Source organism: Rhineura floridana, chromosome 12, assembly GCF_030035675.1.
Source record: "Rhineura floridana isolate rRhiFlo1 chromosome 12, rRhiFlo1.hap2, whole genome shotgun sequence".
Classification (NCBI taxonomy): Eukaryota; Metazoa; Chordata; class Lepidosauria; order Squamata; family Rhineuridae; genus Rhineura; species Rhineura floridana.
This window is the reverse complement of record NC_084491.1, coordinates 12,340,635-12,355,478: the sequence shown is the minus strand read 5'-3', so window position 1 is coordinate 12,355,478 and position 14,844 is coordinate 12,340,635.

The following is a 14,844-nucleotide window of genomic DNA, read 5'->3' as shown; positions in this document are numbered from 1 at the left end:
ATCTCTGGTCTCCCCAATGCTCCTACTCAGGAAGAGCCAGGGATTCTCTATTGGCAGTGTTTACTGCAGTGTAACCTTGCAGTCTCTTTTTAGTGCCAGAGTTCTTCCGGATCATGTAAGCCTCTAAATATTTGCACATTGCCTTTCTGTCACCTGATAACATCTAGCCATCCATGGTGTATTTGGAATCGCAGGAGAGTATGTCTTCCAGACAAGATTAAGATCCAGCACCTTTCTTTTTAGGAATTAGCCACTGGAATTCCTTCAAAGCTTATTGCAAGTTCCTTAATGACAAAATTGATTCATGATAGCCAAAACGAAGTAGCCCATGTGGTGTAGAGTTAGAATGTTGGACTGGGACCTGGGAGACCAGGGTTCAAATTCCCACTCTTGCTGGTGACCTTGGGCCAGTCACTGTCTTTCAGCCTAACCTACCTTGGAGGGTTGTTTTGAACATAAAATGGAGTGGGAGGAGAACTGTGTACATCACCTTGAGCTGCTTGGAGGAAAGGTGAGATATAAATGTAATGATAAAATAATAAAGAAGTACTTCTTTGCACAGTGCATAAAGAATTGTATGGATTGCTATCACAAGGTATGGTAATAACCACTGGATGGCTTTAAATTAGGGGTGGCTAACCCCTTTTTGGCTCAAGGGTCGCATTCACCTTTGATCAGCCCGCAATGAGCCATATGCCAGCAGTAAATACAGGAATATAGGAAGCTGCCTTATACTGAGTCAGACCATTGGTCCATCCAGCTCGATATTGCTTACTCTGACTGGCAGTGGCTGGCCAGGGATTCGGTGAAGATTCTTTCCCAGCCATACCTAGAGATGCCAGGGATTGAACCTGGAGCCTTCTGCATGCAAAGCAGATGCTCTATCACTGAGCCACAGCCCTTCCCACAAGAGGGTGTTTTCAAAAATGTGTATGGGCACCCCACATACTACACATACAACACACAGGGATGCACATACAGAGAAATCACACAGGGACACACTAATGCAACTCCCCTCCAGCTAGTTTGAATCTCCATCACAGTGCTGGGCCAGGCTGAGAGTTTTAAATATCTCTGCCCATCACTACATCTATACATATTTTTTCCATAGAATCATAGAATAGTAGAGTTGGAAGGGGCCTACAAGGCCATCGAGTCCAACCCCCTGCTCAATGCAGGAATCCAAATTAAAGCATTCCCAACAGATGGCTGTCCAGCTGCCTCTTGAATGCCTCCAGTGTCGGAGAGCCCACTACCTCTCTAGGTAATTGGTTCCATTGGCGTATGGCTCTAACAGTTAGGAAGTTTTCCTGATGTCCAGTTGAAATCTGGCTTCCTGCAACTTGAGCCCATTATTCCGTGTCCTGCACTCTGGGACAATCGAGAAGAGATCCCGGCCCTCCTCTATGTGACAACCTTTCATGTATTTGAAGTGCTATCATATCTCCCCTCAGTCTTCTCTTCTCCAGGCGAAACATGCCCAGTTCTTTCAGTCTCTCCCCATAGGGCTTTGTTTCCAGTCCCCTGATCATCTTTGTTGCCTCCTCTGAACCCGTTCCAGTTTGTCTGCATCCTTCTTGAAGTGCGGAGACCAGAACTGGGAGCAGTATTCAAGATGAGGCCTAACCAGTGCTGAATAGAGGAGAACTAATACTTCACGTGATTTGGAAACTATACTTCTGTTAATGCAGCCTAATATAGCATTTGCCTTTTTTGCAGCCACATTGCACTGTTGGCTCATATTCCGCTTGTGATCAACAACAATTCCAAGATCCTTCTCACATGTCGTATGGCTGAGCCAAGTATCCCCCATCTTATAACTGTGCATTTGATTTCTTTTTCCTAAGGGTAGAACTTTGCATTTATCCCTGTTGAATTGCATTCTGTTGTTTTCAGCCCAATGCTCCAGCCTATCAGGGTCCCTTTGAATTTTCTTTCTGTCTTCCACGGTATTAGCTATGCCCCCAATTTTGTATCATCTGCAAATTTGATAAGCATGCTTTGTACCTCCTCATCCAAGTCGTTAATAAAAATGTTAAAGAGCACTGGGCCCAGGACCGAGCCCTGTGGTATCCCACTCGTTACTTCCCCCCAGTTTGAGAAGGAACCATTGATAAGCACTCTTTGAGTACGATTCTGGAGCCAACTGTGGATCCATCTAATAGTTGTTCCATCCAGCCCATATTTAGCTAGCTTGCTAATCAGAATATCATGGGGCACTTTATCAAAAGCTTTGCTGAAGTCGAGATATATTATGTCCACAGCATTCCCACAGTCTACAAGGGAGGTTACCCGATCAAAAAATGAGATGAGATTAGTTTGGCAGGATTTGTTCTTCATAAATCCATGTTGGGTTCTGGTAATCACTGCATTGCTTTCAAGGTGCTTACAGATTGACTGCTTTATGATCTGCTCCAGAATTTTTCCAGGGATTGATGTTAGGCTGACTGGTCTATAGTTCCCCGGTTCCTCCTTCTTGCCCTTTTTGAAGAGAGGGACAACATTAGCTCTCCTCCAGTCATCCGGCACTTCACCGGTCCTCCATGATTTCGCAAAGAAAATAGACAGCGGTTCTGAGAGTTCTTCAGCGAGTTCCTTCAATACTCTAGGATGCAGTCTATCGGGCCCTGACAATTTGAACTCATTCAAAGTGATTAGGTATTCTTTGACCATTTGTCTATCAATCTCAGGGTTCAATCCTGACCCTTCTACTTCATGTTTCCCGGGAGGGTCATAGACCCTTTTTTGGGAGAAGACTGAGCCAAAGTAGGAATTGAGCACTCCCACCTTTTCTTTGTCATCTGTTATCATTTTGCCATCCTCATTGAGTAGCTGTGCCACCATTTATTTTCTCTGTCTTTTACTATGGATGTACCTGAAGAAAGCTTTTTTGTTGCTTTTAGCATCCCTCGCTAGCCTCAGCTTGTTCTCAGCTTTAGCCTTCCTGACACCATCCCGGCAATTCCGTGATACCTGCCTGTACTCTTCCTTTGTGGCCTGGCCTTCTTTCCACTTCCTGTAGGTGTCCTTTTTTGTTTTCAGGTCATCTCTAAGCTTTTTGTGAAGCCACATGGGCTTCTTCTGCTGTTTCCCCCCCTTTTTCCTTGTTGGAATTGCTTGCCATTGCGCTTTTAGAATTTCCTTTTTTAGAAACTCCCACCCATCTTCGACTCCTTTTCTCATTAGGGTTGCTTGCCATGGAACCGTACTTACAATTGCTCTGAGTTTATTAAAATCAGCTTTCCTGAAGTCCAGGGTGCATGTATGGCTACTCTCAGCTTTTGCTTCTGTTAAAGTCAAGAATTCAAGTATGGTGTAGTCACTTCCCCCCAGAGTTCCCGTAACTGCCACTTCATCCACCAAACCATCTCTATTGGTTAGAATCAAGTCCAGGATAGCTGATCCTCTGGTTGCTTCCTCCACTTTCTGTAGGAGGAAGTTATCTGCAACACAAGTCAGAAATTTCTTGGAGGGGCTGTGTTTGGCAGAATTTGTCTTCCAACAGATAACGGGATACTTGAAATCCCCCATTACTACTACATCATGCCTCCTCGAAACATTGGCAATTTGCTTTTCAAAAGTTACATTCTCATCTTCTCCTTGATTGGGTGGTCAGTAGTAGACTCCAAGCACCACATTCCTTTTGTTACTTGCCCCATTAATTTTAATCCAGATACTCTCGGCGGAGCCACCAAGCTCATCTTCCTGTATTTCTGTGCAAGGATATATATTTTTAACATATAGCACAACTCTGCCTTTTTCCTAAAGTTCATGGGGTCTTGTGGGGAGGATAAGAAATTGCTTGAGGACTCTGTGGATCAGCCCCATGATTGGGGATTGTCCACCTTTGTTTTGCTTTAAAAAGTGATAGACACATTTCTGGAGAATTAAATGATCAATTATTACTAATCATGATGTCTCTATGCACCCTCCATGATCAGAGTCGAAAAGCCATTGAATACCACTGGCTGATGGGGGACAAGAGCATGAGAGGGCTCTTCAAACCTGCCTGTGGTTCCTACAGGTTGGCCACAGTAGAAAGCAGGATGTTGGATTAGATGGACTATTAGTCTGTTCCAGTGCAGCCTTTCTTAATGTACTTTTGTTCTAATCTTCATGAAGGATATCCGGACTCAGTTCAAAATGCTGGTTTTGAAGCCCTCTCCAGCTCAGGAATGCAATCCCTCAAGGACTTCCTCTTCCCATATAAACCAGCACAGACCCTGTGGTCTTCATCAGAGACTCTTCTCTGTGTGCTCCACCAAAGGGAGGTGTGGAGGGTGGGCACATGAGAATGGATGGAACAGCCGGCTGGGCCAGGGAAGTGATTAATGCCTCTCTGCAAGAGAGGGTGGTCCCTGGCTGCCTGAAAGAGGCGGTAGTGAGACTACTCCTGAAGAGACCCTCCCTGGACCCAGAAAATCTTAATAACTATAAGCCGGTAGCAAATGTTCCATTCCTGGGCAAGGTCCTGGAACGAGTGGTTGCAGACCAGCTCCAGACACTCTTGGATGAGACTGATTATCTGGATCCATTTCAGTCGGGTTTCAGGCCTGGTTTTGGCATGGAAACAGCCTTGGTCGCCCTGTATGATGTCGGGAGAGAGACAGGGGGAGTGTGACTCTGTTGATTCTCCTTGATCTCTCAGTGGCTTTCGATACCATTGACCATGGTATCCTTCTTGGGAGACTGGCTGAGTTGGGAGTGGGAGGTACTGCATTGCGGTGGTTCCACTCCTACTTGGCAGGTCGCCTCCAGAAGGTGGTGCTTGGGGAACATTACTCGGCACCCTGGACTCTCCAGTATGGGGTCCCGAAGGGGTCAGTTCTGTCCCCATGCTGTTCAACATCTACATGAAACCGTTGGGTGCAGTCATCCGGAGCTTTGGAGTGCGTTGCCATCAGTATGCTGATGACACGCAGCTCTATTTCTCCTTTTCATCTCCTTCAGATGAGGCTGTCAATGTGCTGAACCAGTGCCTGGCTGCAACAATGGACTGGATGAGGGCTAATAAACTGAGGCTCAATCCAGACAAGACTGAGAAGCTGCTAGTGGGTGGTTCTTCTGACCAGATGGTGGATGTCCAGCCTGTCCTGGATGGGGTTGCACTCCCTCTGAAGGAGCAGGTTCGTACCTTGGGGGTTCTTCTAGAACCATCTCTGTCACTTGAGGCTCAGGTAGCCTCGGTGGCATGGAGTGCCTTCTCCCAACTTTGGTTGGTGGCCCAACTACGTCCCTATCTGGACAGGGAGAACCTGGCTTCAGTTGTCCATGCTCTGGTAACCTCCAAATTAGATTACTGCAATGCACTCTACGTGGGGCTGCCTTTTTAAGATGGTTCGGAAACTGCAGCTTGTGCAAAATACGGCGGCCAGATTGGTAACAGGAACCAGACGGTCCGAACATATAAAACCGATTCTGGCCCGCTTGCATTGGCTGCCTGTATGTTTCTGAGCTCAATTCAAGGTGCTGGTTTTGACCTATAAAGCCTTACACGGCTTGGGACCACAATACCTGATGGAACGCCTCTCCCAATATGAACCCACCCGTACACTACGGTCAAGATCAAAGGCCCTCCTCTGGGTGCCTCCTCCAAGGGAAGCTGGGAGGGTGGCAACAAGGGAGAGGGCCTTCTCAGTGGTGGCCCCCAAATTATGGAATTATTCTTGTGACGAGGTGCGCCTGGCGCCAACACTGTTACCCTTTCGGTGCCAGGTCAAGACTTTCCTCTTCTCCCAGGCATTTTAGCATGTGCTTTAAATTGTTTTTATATTGTTTTAAATGTTAAAATTGTGTTTTAAATTGTTTTTAAAATATGTGTTTTAAATTGTATATTTGTTTTAATGTTTTTGATTGCTGTAAACCGCCCAGAGAGCTTTGGCTATGTGGCAGTATAGAAGTGCAATAAATAAATAAATGGGCCTTTTCAGTGGTGGCCCCCCATCTATGGAATTTTCTCCTCAGGGAGACACGCCTGGTGTCATGACTGTCAGCTGCTAGACTGAGCATTTTGTTCACTCAGGCTTTTGGTAATTGCCTGAACGGCAACTTTTGAACTCCTCTTTTAATGGGGGAGGTACGACTTTATTAATATCTTTTTGGATGCACATTTTATGCATTTTGTATGTTCATTGTTTTAAAATTTTCTGGTTTTAAATTGCTTTATTGTATTTTATCCTGTTGAGTTGCTTTGGGACATTTTCTTTTTTATAATGCAACTGGCAAATGATGATGATAACAACAACAATAATTTTCCCCTGCAGGAGAGCATGGTATCCTGTTCTGGGGGATATTCCCAGTTCACAAGAGGTTGATAATAAGACCTGATAGTCCCATCCCTCCATGCAAGGCTCTGCATGTGCAGGATCCTTTGCAATGGGCAGGAGGTGCTTGGAAGCCTGAGCACAAGCTCTCAAGACCACACTGAAAACGCATTAAGAGTTTGAAAGATGGCCAAAAATCTGTGGGTTTTGTTGTGTCTAATTAACATAGTTTTGCATGAATGTGATGAACACTGGGTCACACTGCTGGCACATATTTCCTCCATCATCATCTGAGTGTCCCAATTAGCTGAGATGACTAAGAACTATGGGATGGCTATTCTGGAGTGTTCAAATTACTAGTCAGCTCCATATAATAATTAGGACTTAGTAACCATGAGATCTTAAAACAAGCAGTGACAGTGCAATTCGTAGCTTCGGGGTTCTTTTCGATCCATTCCTGTCTCTTGAGGCTCAGGTAGCCTCGGTGGCACGGAATGCGTTCTACCACCTTCGGTTGGTAGCCCAGCTACGTCCCTACCTGGACAGCGACGACCTTGCCTCAGTTGTGCATGCTCTGGTAACCTCTAGATTGGACTACTGCAATGCGCTCTACGTGGGACTGCCTTTGAAAACAGTCCGGAAACTACAGCTAGTGCAAAACGCAGCAGCCAGACTGTTGACGAGGACCAGATGGTCCGCACATATAACACCTGTTCTGGCGCGTTTGCACTGGCTACCTATTTGTTTCCGGGCTAAATTCAAAGTGCTAGTTTTGACTTATAAAGCCTTACACGGTGCGGGACCACAATACCTGGCGGAACGCCTCTCTTGATATGAACCTACCCGATCACTAAGTTCAACATCAAAAGCCCTCCTCCGAGCTCCGACTCACAAAGAGGCTCGGAGGGTTGTAACGAGATCTAGGGCCTTTTCAGTGGTGGCCCCCGAACTATGGAATAGTCTCCCCAACGAGGTGCACCTGGCGCCTACACTTCTATCCTTTCGGCGCCAGGTTAAAACCTTTTTATTTTCCCAGGCATTTTAACATATTTTATTGTTAATATATACCAGGCTGTTAAATACTTAAATGTATGTTTTTAGTGTTTTATTGTCATTTTATTGTATTTTTTGCCTTGTATTCACTTTATGCTGTACACCGCCCTGAGAGCCTCAGGCTTTGGGCGGTATAAAAATCGAATTAAATAAATAAATAAATAAATTCTATACATACCTACTCAGAAGTAAATCCCATTTAGTTCAATGGGATATATTCCCAGATAAGTGGGATAGTAGTCTGAATCTCTTAGGGTATACAGCAGGCATGGGGAACTTTTGGCACTCCAGATGTTGCTGGACTACAACTCCCATCATCCCAAGCAAGCATGGCCATGGATGATGGGAGCTGTAGTCCAGCAACAACTGTATTGTTCAGCCAGTTTCCCCACACCTGGTATACAGTCTCTTTCTCTCTCATTCACTCCCCAAGCTGCTTTCTTATCACTACAGCTAAAAGGATTAGAGATGCTTATGGACGTTCTTCCTCTCCTCACAGAGCTGTAGATCAGTGCCTGTTTCATAAATATGGGTCTGCAGAGGGTAGCTGGGGGGGGGATTGCAGGAGAAAAATGGCCAAGTATGGAAAGAGTTAACTATTACCCCCACCCATGGATTCTCCCATGGAAGTTGCCCCTTCCAGAAGCACATGTGCCCAAAGCACCAGCTTTCATATTTTCATTACATCCATTGGCATGAAACATTTATTCCTTTTTTTAACCTCCTCCCAGGAAATACCCATTTTGTCAAACATGTGAGCTGCTGTTTCACAGATCTCAGTAGTAGCCATGATCTTTAATATTCAGCAATATATCTCGAAAATAGTTGCATCCATTCTCAGATGTTTGAAAATAGCAGCTCACAAGTTACCATGCAAATATTCTACTAAATATTCTACATTTATTTATTTATTTATTTAAATCATATTGTTGGGAAAGGGCTGTAGCTCAATGGTAGAGCATTTGCCTTGCAAGCAGAAGGTTCCAGGTTCAAATCCCCAGCATCTCCAGATAGGGCTGGGAGAGACTCCTGCCTGAAACCCTGTAATCTGTAAGCACCTTGAAAACAATGCAGTGATTACTAGGAGCCAACATGGATTTATGAAGAATAAATCCTGCCAAACTAATTTTATCTCATTTTTTGATTGGGTAACCTCTCTTGTAGACTGTGGGAATGCTGTGGACATAATATATCTCGACTTCAGCAAAGTCTTTGACAAAGTGCCCCATGATATTCTGATTAGCAAGCTAGCTAAATGTGGGCTGGATGGAACAACTATCAGGTGGATCCACAACTGGCTCCAGAATCGTACTCAAAGAGTGCTTATCAATGGTTCCTTCTCAAACTGGGCAGAAGTAACGAGTGGGATACCACAGGGCTCGGTCCTGGGCCCAGTGCTCTTCAACATTTTTATCAATGACTTGGATGAGGAGGTACAGAGCATGATCAAATTTGCAGATGATACAAAATTGGGGGCATAGATAATACCGTGGAAGACAGAAAGAAAATTCAAAGGGACCTTGATAGGCTGGAGCATTGGGCTGAAAACAACAGAATGCAATTCAACAGGGATAAATGCAAAGTTCTACCCTTAGGAAAAAGAAATCAAATGCACAGTTATAAGATGGGGGATACTTGGCTCAGCCATACGACATGTGAGAAGGATCTTGGAATTGTCATTGATCACAAGCTGAATATGAGTCAACAGTGCAATGTGGCTGCAAAAAAGGCAAACACTATATGAGGCTGCATTAACAGAAGTATAGTTTCCAAATCACGTGAAGTATTAGTTCCCCTCTATTCAGCACTGGTTAGGCCTCATCTTGAATACTGCTCCCAGTTCTGGTCTCCGCACTTCAAGAAGGATGCAGGCAAACTGGAACAGGTTCAGAGGAGAGCAACAAGGATGATCAGGGGACTAGAAATCAAGCCCTATAGGGAGAGACTGAAACAACTGGGCATGTTTCACCTGGAGAAGAGAAGACTGAGGGGAGATATGATAGCACTCTTCAAGTACATGAAAGGTTGTCACACAGAGGAGGGCCGGGATCTCTTCTCAATCATCCCAGAGTGCAGGACACGGAATAATGGGCTCAAGTTTCAGGAAGCCAGATTTCAACTGGACATCAGGAAAAACTTCCTGTTAGAGCCATACGCCAATGGAACCAATTACCTAGAGAGGTAGTGGGCTCTCCGACACTGGAGGCATTCAAGAGGCAGCTGGACAGCCATCTGTTGGGAATGCTTTAATTTGGATTCCTGCATTGAGCAGGGGGTTGGACTCAATGGCCTTGTAGGCCCCTTCCAACTCTACTATTCTATGATTCTATGATTCTAAATATGCAGCACCTGTAACAGTGCCAGTTCCACAGATCAAAGCACTTGAGTGGTCAGATCTGGGGTAAGGCAGATCATCCGCAGGAGCATTGTTGGTCAATCCCCGAGTTGGCAAGGCTCATTTGACAACAAGAAATTGAACCTTGCGTGTCATCTTCCCAATCCTGTGAAATTCTCTGCCAACAGAGATTCAGTAGGCACCTTCCACTCTGACTTTTGAATGCCTGCTGAAAACTTTTCTGTCACCAGGCTTATGCAGGCAACTGAGAAAATATCTTTCTGCAATAGTTAATGATTTCTGATTTTACATTTTTATATGGTTTTATCGTGAGAGCCAGTGTGGTATAGTGGTTAAGGTGTTAAGACTACGACCTGGGAGACCAGGGTTCAAATCCCCACACAGCCATGAAGCTCACTGGATGACCTGCCTCTCAGCCTCATGAAAACCCTATTCATGTTGGCGTGTGCGTGTATAGATCATACAAGGATGGAATCCAAGAGTCGCATAGAACAGGAATAAGCCAGGCCAGGCAAGTTTCTTGTAAGAGTCTTTACTAGGCAAAGACATTAGACACAGTTCTCTTCACAGACAGCTTTTCCCCCACACTGAGCTTTTCCAAACATCCCACCTTATCAGGCTTCCCAGCCAGCTACTGACCTTGGCAAACCTGGCGCTCTGTTCTCACAGCTTAACCCTTCTGTTTCAGGTTTCACTCTCTTTGCTAAAAACCCTGTCTGTGAGTCTCACAGCCTGCTTCACTGACCAACAGCCCCCACCTGAGACTCACAGATTACAAAACTTCATTGTTCATTATTACATTTCTACAATATTAACTTTTCATTACAATACATATCAGTACATGGTTTGTTTTCTTACAGTTTCTATTTACATTTTTCAATTCAGTTCTTGTTTCTTTATTTCTTTATTCACACAAGTTTCACAGAGTCATTTATTTCACTCACGTTAAGCATCTGTACAAGAGATTGATACTTATCTTCACTGAGTGGCTTCGTCAGTATGTCTGCCAACATATGCTTTGTGTCACAGTATTGTAGCCTAATGACTCCCTGTTGTATACAATCGCGAATGTGGAAATATCGCACACTGATATGTTTTGTTCTTTTTTGTGTTAGCTTCTGATGTTGCCAATGCGATGCAAGTCTGATTATCCTCAAATACTGTTATGGGATACTTCGTATTCACATGCACTTCTTGAGCAAGTTGCGTAAACCATTGGATTTCATTACAAGCTGCAGACAGACCCACATATTCAGCCTCAGCACTGGATGTTGCTACAATATTCTGCTTTCTGCTGCACCAATCCAGTACTGAGCCATGCAATCTAAGAATAATGCCTGTTGTAGATTTTCGACTGGCTATGTCTCCAGCATGATCTGCATCTACATAACAGTCTATGCCTCCGTGTTTCTGTGCTGACAGCATTAATCCCTTTGTTCTCGTGCCTTTCAGGTATCTTAGCACTCTTTTGACCCCAAGCCAATCATGTTCTGATGGTTTTTTGACTTTTCTACATAAAATGCCCACTGCATTGCATATATCTGGTCTAGATACCTTTACAAGGAATTGCAGTTTCCCTATAACATGTCTGTAAAAGTCTGGCTTTTCATATGCTTTGTTGCATTCTTCTTGCTGGAATGAAACTGTCATTGGTGTACTCACAGGGTTGCATTCACTCATGCCACAAGTCTCTAGCAGACTATCTATCTTCCCTGTCTGCAATAGGGCAAAACCACCATCTGTAGTGCGTATTATTTCTGTTCCTAGATATTGTGCAACCGGCCCTAGGCGCTTTGTGTCCACTTGCTGTTGTAAGCTATCAAAGAACTGTCTTTCTTCTGCATCTCCCGGGCAAAAAAACAGAATATCATCAACATAAATAGCACAATACGTTTTCTTGCCATTCATGCTTTTTACATACACACACGTATCAGCAACACATCTGGAAAAACCCATATCTTTTAACACTTCATCCAACCGTGTGTTCCAGCACCTTGCACTTTGACGCAAGCCATATAACGATTTATGTAATTTACATACTAAGCCTGGTGTTTCGGTGAACCCTGCTGGCTGTTCCATGTAAATGTCTTCTGTTAACACTCCATGAAGAAAGGCAGTGCTAATATCATAGTGGAACACTTGCATTTGATTTATGGCAGCAATCTTTAGTAACAGCCTGATTGATTCGAATTTTACTACAGGCGCAAACACATTATCATAGTCAGTGCCATAAATCTGCGTGTAGCCCTTCGCTACTAAGCGGGCTCTATATCTTGTGACTATACCTGCACTATTCCTTTTTCTTTTAAATATCCATCTACATCCCACAGCCTTTTTCCCTTCTGGCAATGTACATAGTGACCATGTTTGGTTTTTCTTTATGGCATTTAGTTCTTCTTGCATTGCAGCCTTCCATTTTTCTTGCTCAGCACGAGGTAATTGAGCAATCTCAGCCAAATTAGAGGGATCTTCTGATGTATTGATTGAGGCTGAAATGACCTCCTGGGATGGCTGTTCTACAACACATTTCTTCACAGCAGTTTGTTTAATATCATGTACCTGTTTTCTGAATGCACCATTTTTAACATATTTTGATTCATCAATCTTGCACTCAACCATAAACATTTGGTTCTGTAATTTCCCTTGCATGCATATTTCACCATCTTTTCTCACAAAACATCTATCCCCTTCAAATGTCACTTTACAACCTATTTGAGCCAATTTTCTTACTGATAGAATGTTATATTTTAAACCAGAAACCAATAACACATCTGTTAATATAGTTCCCAAATTACTCAACCTGAGCATGCCTTTTGCAATCGCGTCCTGAGTCGATCCGTCAGCCAGATAAATCTTCTCCTGCGCCGGCTTTGAAGTGTAAAATAAACTAGAGTCTGTGATTAGGCAATTAGACGCTCCACTGTCGAGAAGCCACTTAGAGTTAATGAGTTTATTGTCCTCCTTAGTAACAAAGTTCACGCTTGTTCTCTGACTTTCAAAGTCCCTGTTATTTCTCTTCTTTAAACAATGTCTCTGTATATGTCCACGGGACCCACAAAAGTAACATATTTTATTCTCTTGCCTGCTTCTTTGATTTTGTTGTTGTTGTACAGCCACAGTCTCTTTTAACTCTGTTTTCTTATTCTCTTGTCTTCTATTCCACTCTTGTTGAAGTTTCTGTTCTACAAAGTCCAAATTCAGATGTCCGTCGGGTAAAGTTTCCAGACTAGAGACCATGACACCCCATTTTTGATCAAATGAAGATAACAGTATATAGACCATCTGAATGTCACTATGATGCACTCCTCTATCTTGCAGCTCAGCATTTAATCTACGAAATTCAGCCAGATGCTCTGTCATAGTCACTTCATCTGTAAAACGCATCTGATAAAGTTTCCGTGCTAAACACAGCCTGCTCCCCGCAGTTTGCTGCACATGAGCGGCTCTTAGCTTCTCCCACATCTGATTAGCTGTCGGCTCATTACTCACCAGCAACAGTTGAGAATCAGACAGCCCCAGAGTAATAAAAGCCTTCGCTTTCTCGTCTTTCTTCAACCACGCTGCTGAAGGAGCTGCCGGAGGGGTTTTTTCTACAACATCATTCAAATCTTCTTTAATCAGAACTGCTCTCATTCTCCATTTCCAGCTGGAGTAGTTTACAGCATTCAGTCTCTCCATTGGCATCCCGGATAACAGGTTTACAGCCATGTTGCCCACTCTTACTTGCCTCTTACTTGCACTTTGTTTCTCTCCGCACCAACGTCACGTCAACTGCTCTCGAACCCGCTACCTTGTATGATAAGCTGGGCCCATAACCCCTGTTGGCGTGTGCGTGTATAGATCATACAAGGATGGAATCCAAGAGTCGCATAGAACAGGAATAAGCCAGGCCAGGCAAGTTTCTTGTAAGAGTCTTTACTAGGCAAAGACATTAGACACAGTTCTCTTCACAGACAGCTTTTCCCCCACACTGAGCTTTTCCAAACATCCCACCTTATCAGGCTTCCCAGCCAGCTACTGACCTTGGCAAACCTGGCGCTCTGTTCTCACAGCTTAACCCTTCTGCTTCAGGTTTCACTCTCTTTGCTAAAAACCCTGTCTGTGAGTCTCACAGCCTGCTTCACTGACCAACAATTCATAGGGTTGCCATAAGTCGGAATTGACTTGAAGGCAGTACATTTACATTATATAGATTGTAAACTGCTTTGATAATTTTTTTCTGAATAGAGGTATATATTTTTATACATTAAAAAAATAAACAGGATGCTGGACTAGATGGACTTTTGGTATGATCTAGCATGTAATGATGGCCACCAACTCAGATGGCTTTCAAGAGGATTAGACAAATTCATGGACGATAAGGCTGTTAATGGCTACTAGCCACAACGGCTATGTTCTGTGTCCACTGTCAGAGGCAGTATGCCTCTGTACAGCAGTTGCTGTCCCATCTGGAGCCGAGGAACGCAAGCGCACACGATTCAGTAAGATTTTCTCTTTTTATTAAAGTTACAGTTATATCAAAAGCTTTTTGACTTATTCAACTAACTATGCTTTCTAAGAACTATTTCCCTGACTAGCGCTGACTAAGCAAGCCTCCGGTTACAGACATTGACTCAGCACCTCCTACTTGTTAACGCCCCCCTTAAATAGGTTTCACTTTTGCGTGCAAATGACAGCTCCTCCTAACCGCCACCAGCTGTTGTTCTTTGCGCCTCTGAATTCTGTGAGAGTGGAGGGAAAGGGGCTGGACCTCAACTCTCCCTCCGAATTAGGGGGGGTAGATGACTAGGTAGGTGTGAGAAACTGCTGAGCGCCCAGCTGGGAATCAGCAAGTGGCTCCTTGGGCGCAGGAGAAAGGGGTGTGTTCTGAGAAGGAACCTCTGACAGCTCTGCCTGTGCTTCCATGGGAGGAGTTGGGATTTGGGTGCGCTGAGATCCATCCTCCCTTAACCACATGCCCAAGTCCTCAAAGTCAGAGTCCTCCTCCTGCAAGCCTTTCCCTCTGTCCTGGGTCACAACAGTTGCTGGGAATCACAAGTGGAGAGAATGCTATTGCACTCAAGTCCTGCTTATGGGCTCCCTATAGGCACCTAGTTGGCCACTGTGAACACAGGATGCAGGATTAGATGGGCCTTTGATCGGATCCAGCAGGCAAGCTCTTCTTATGTTCTT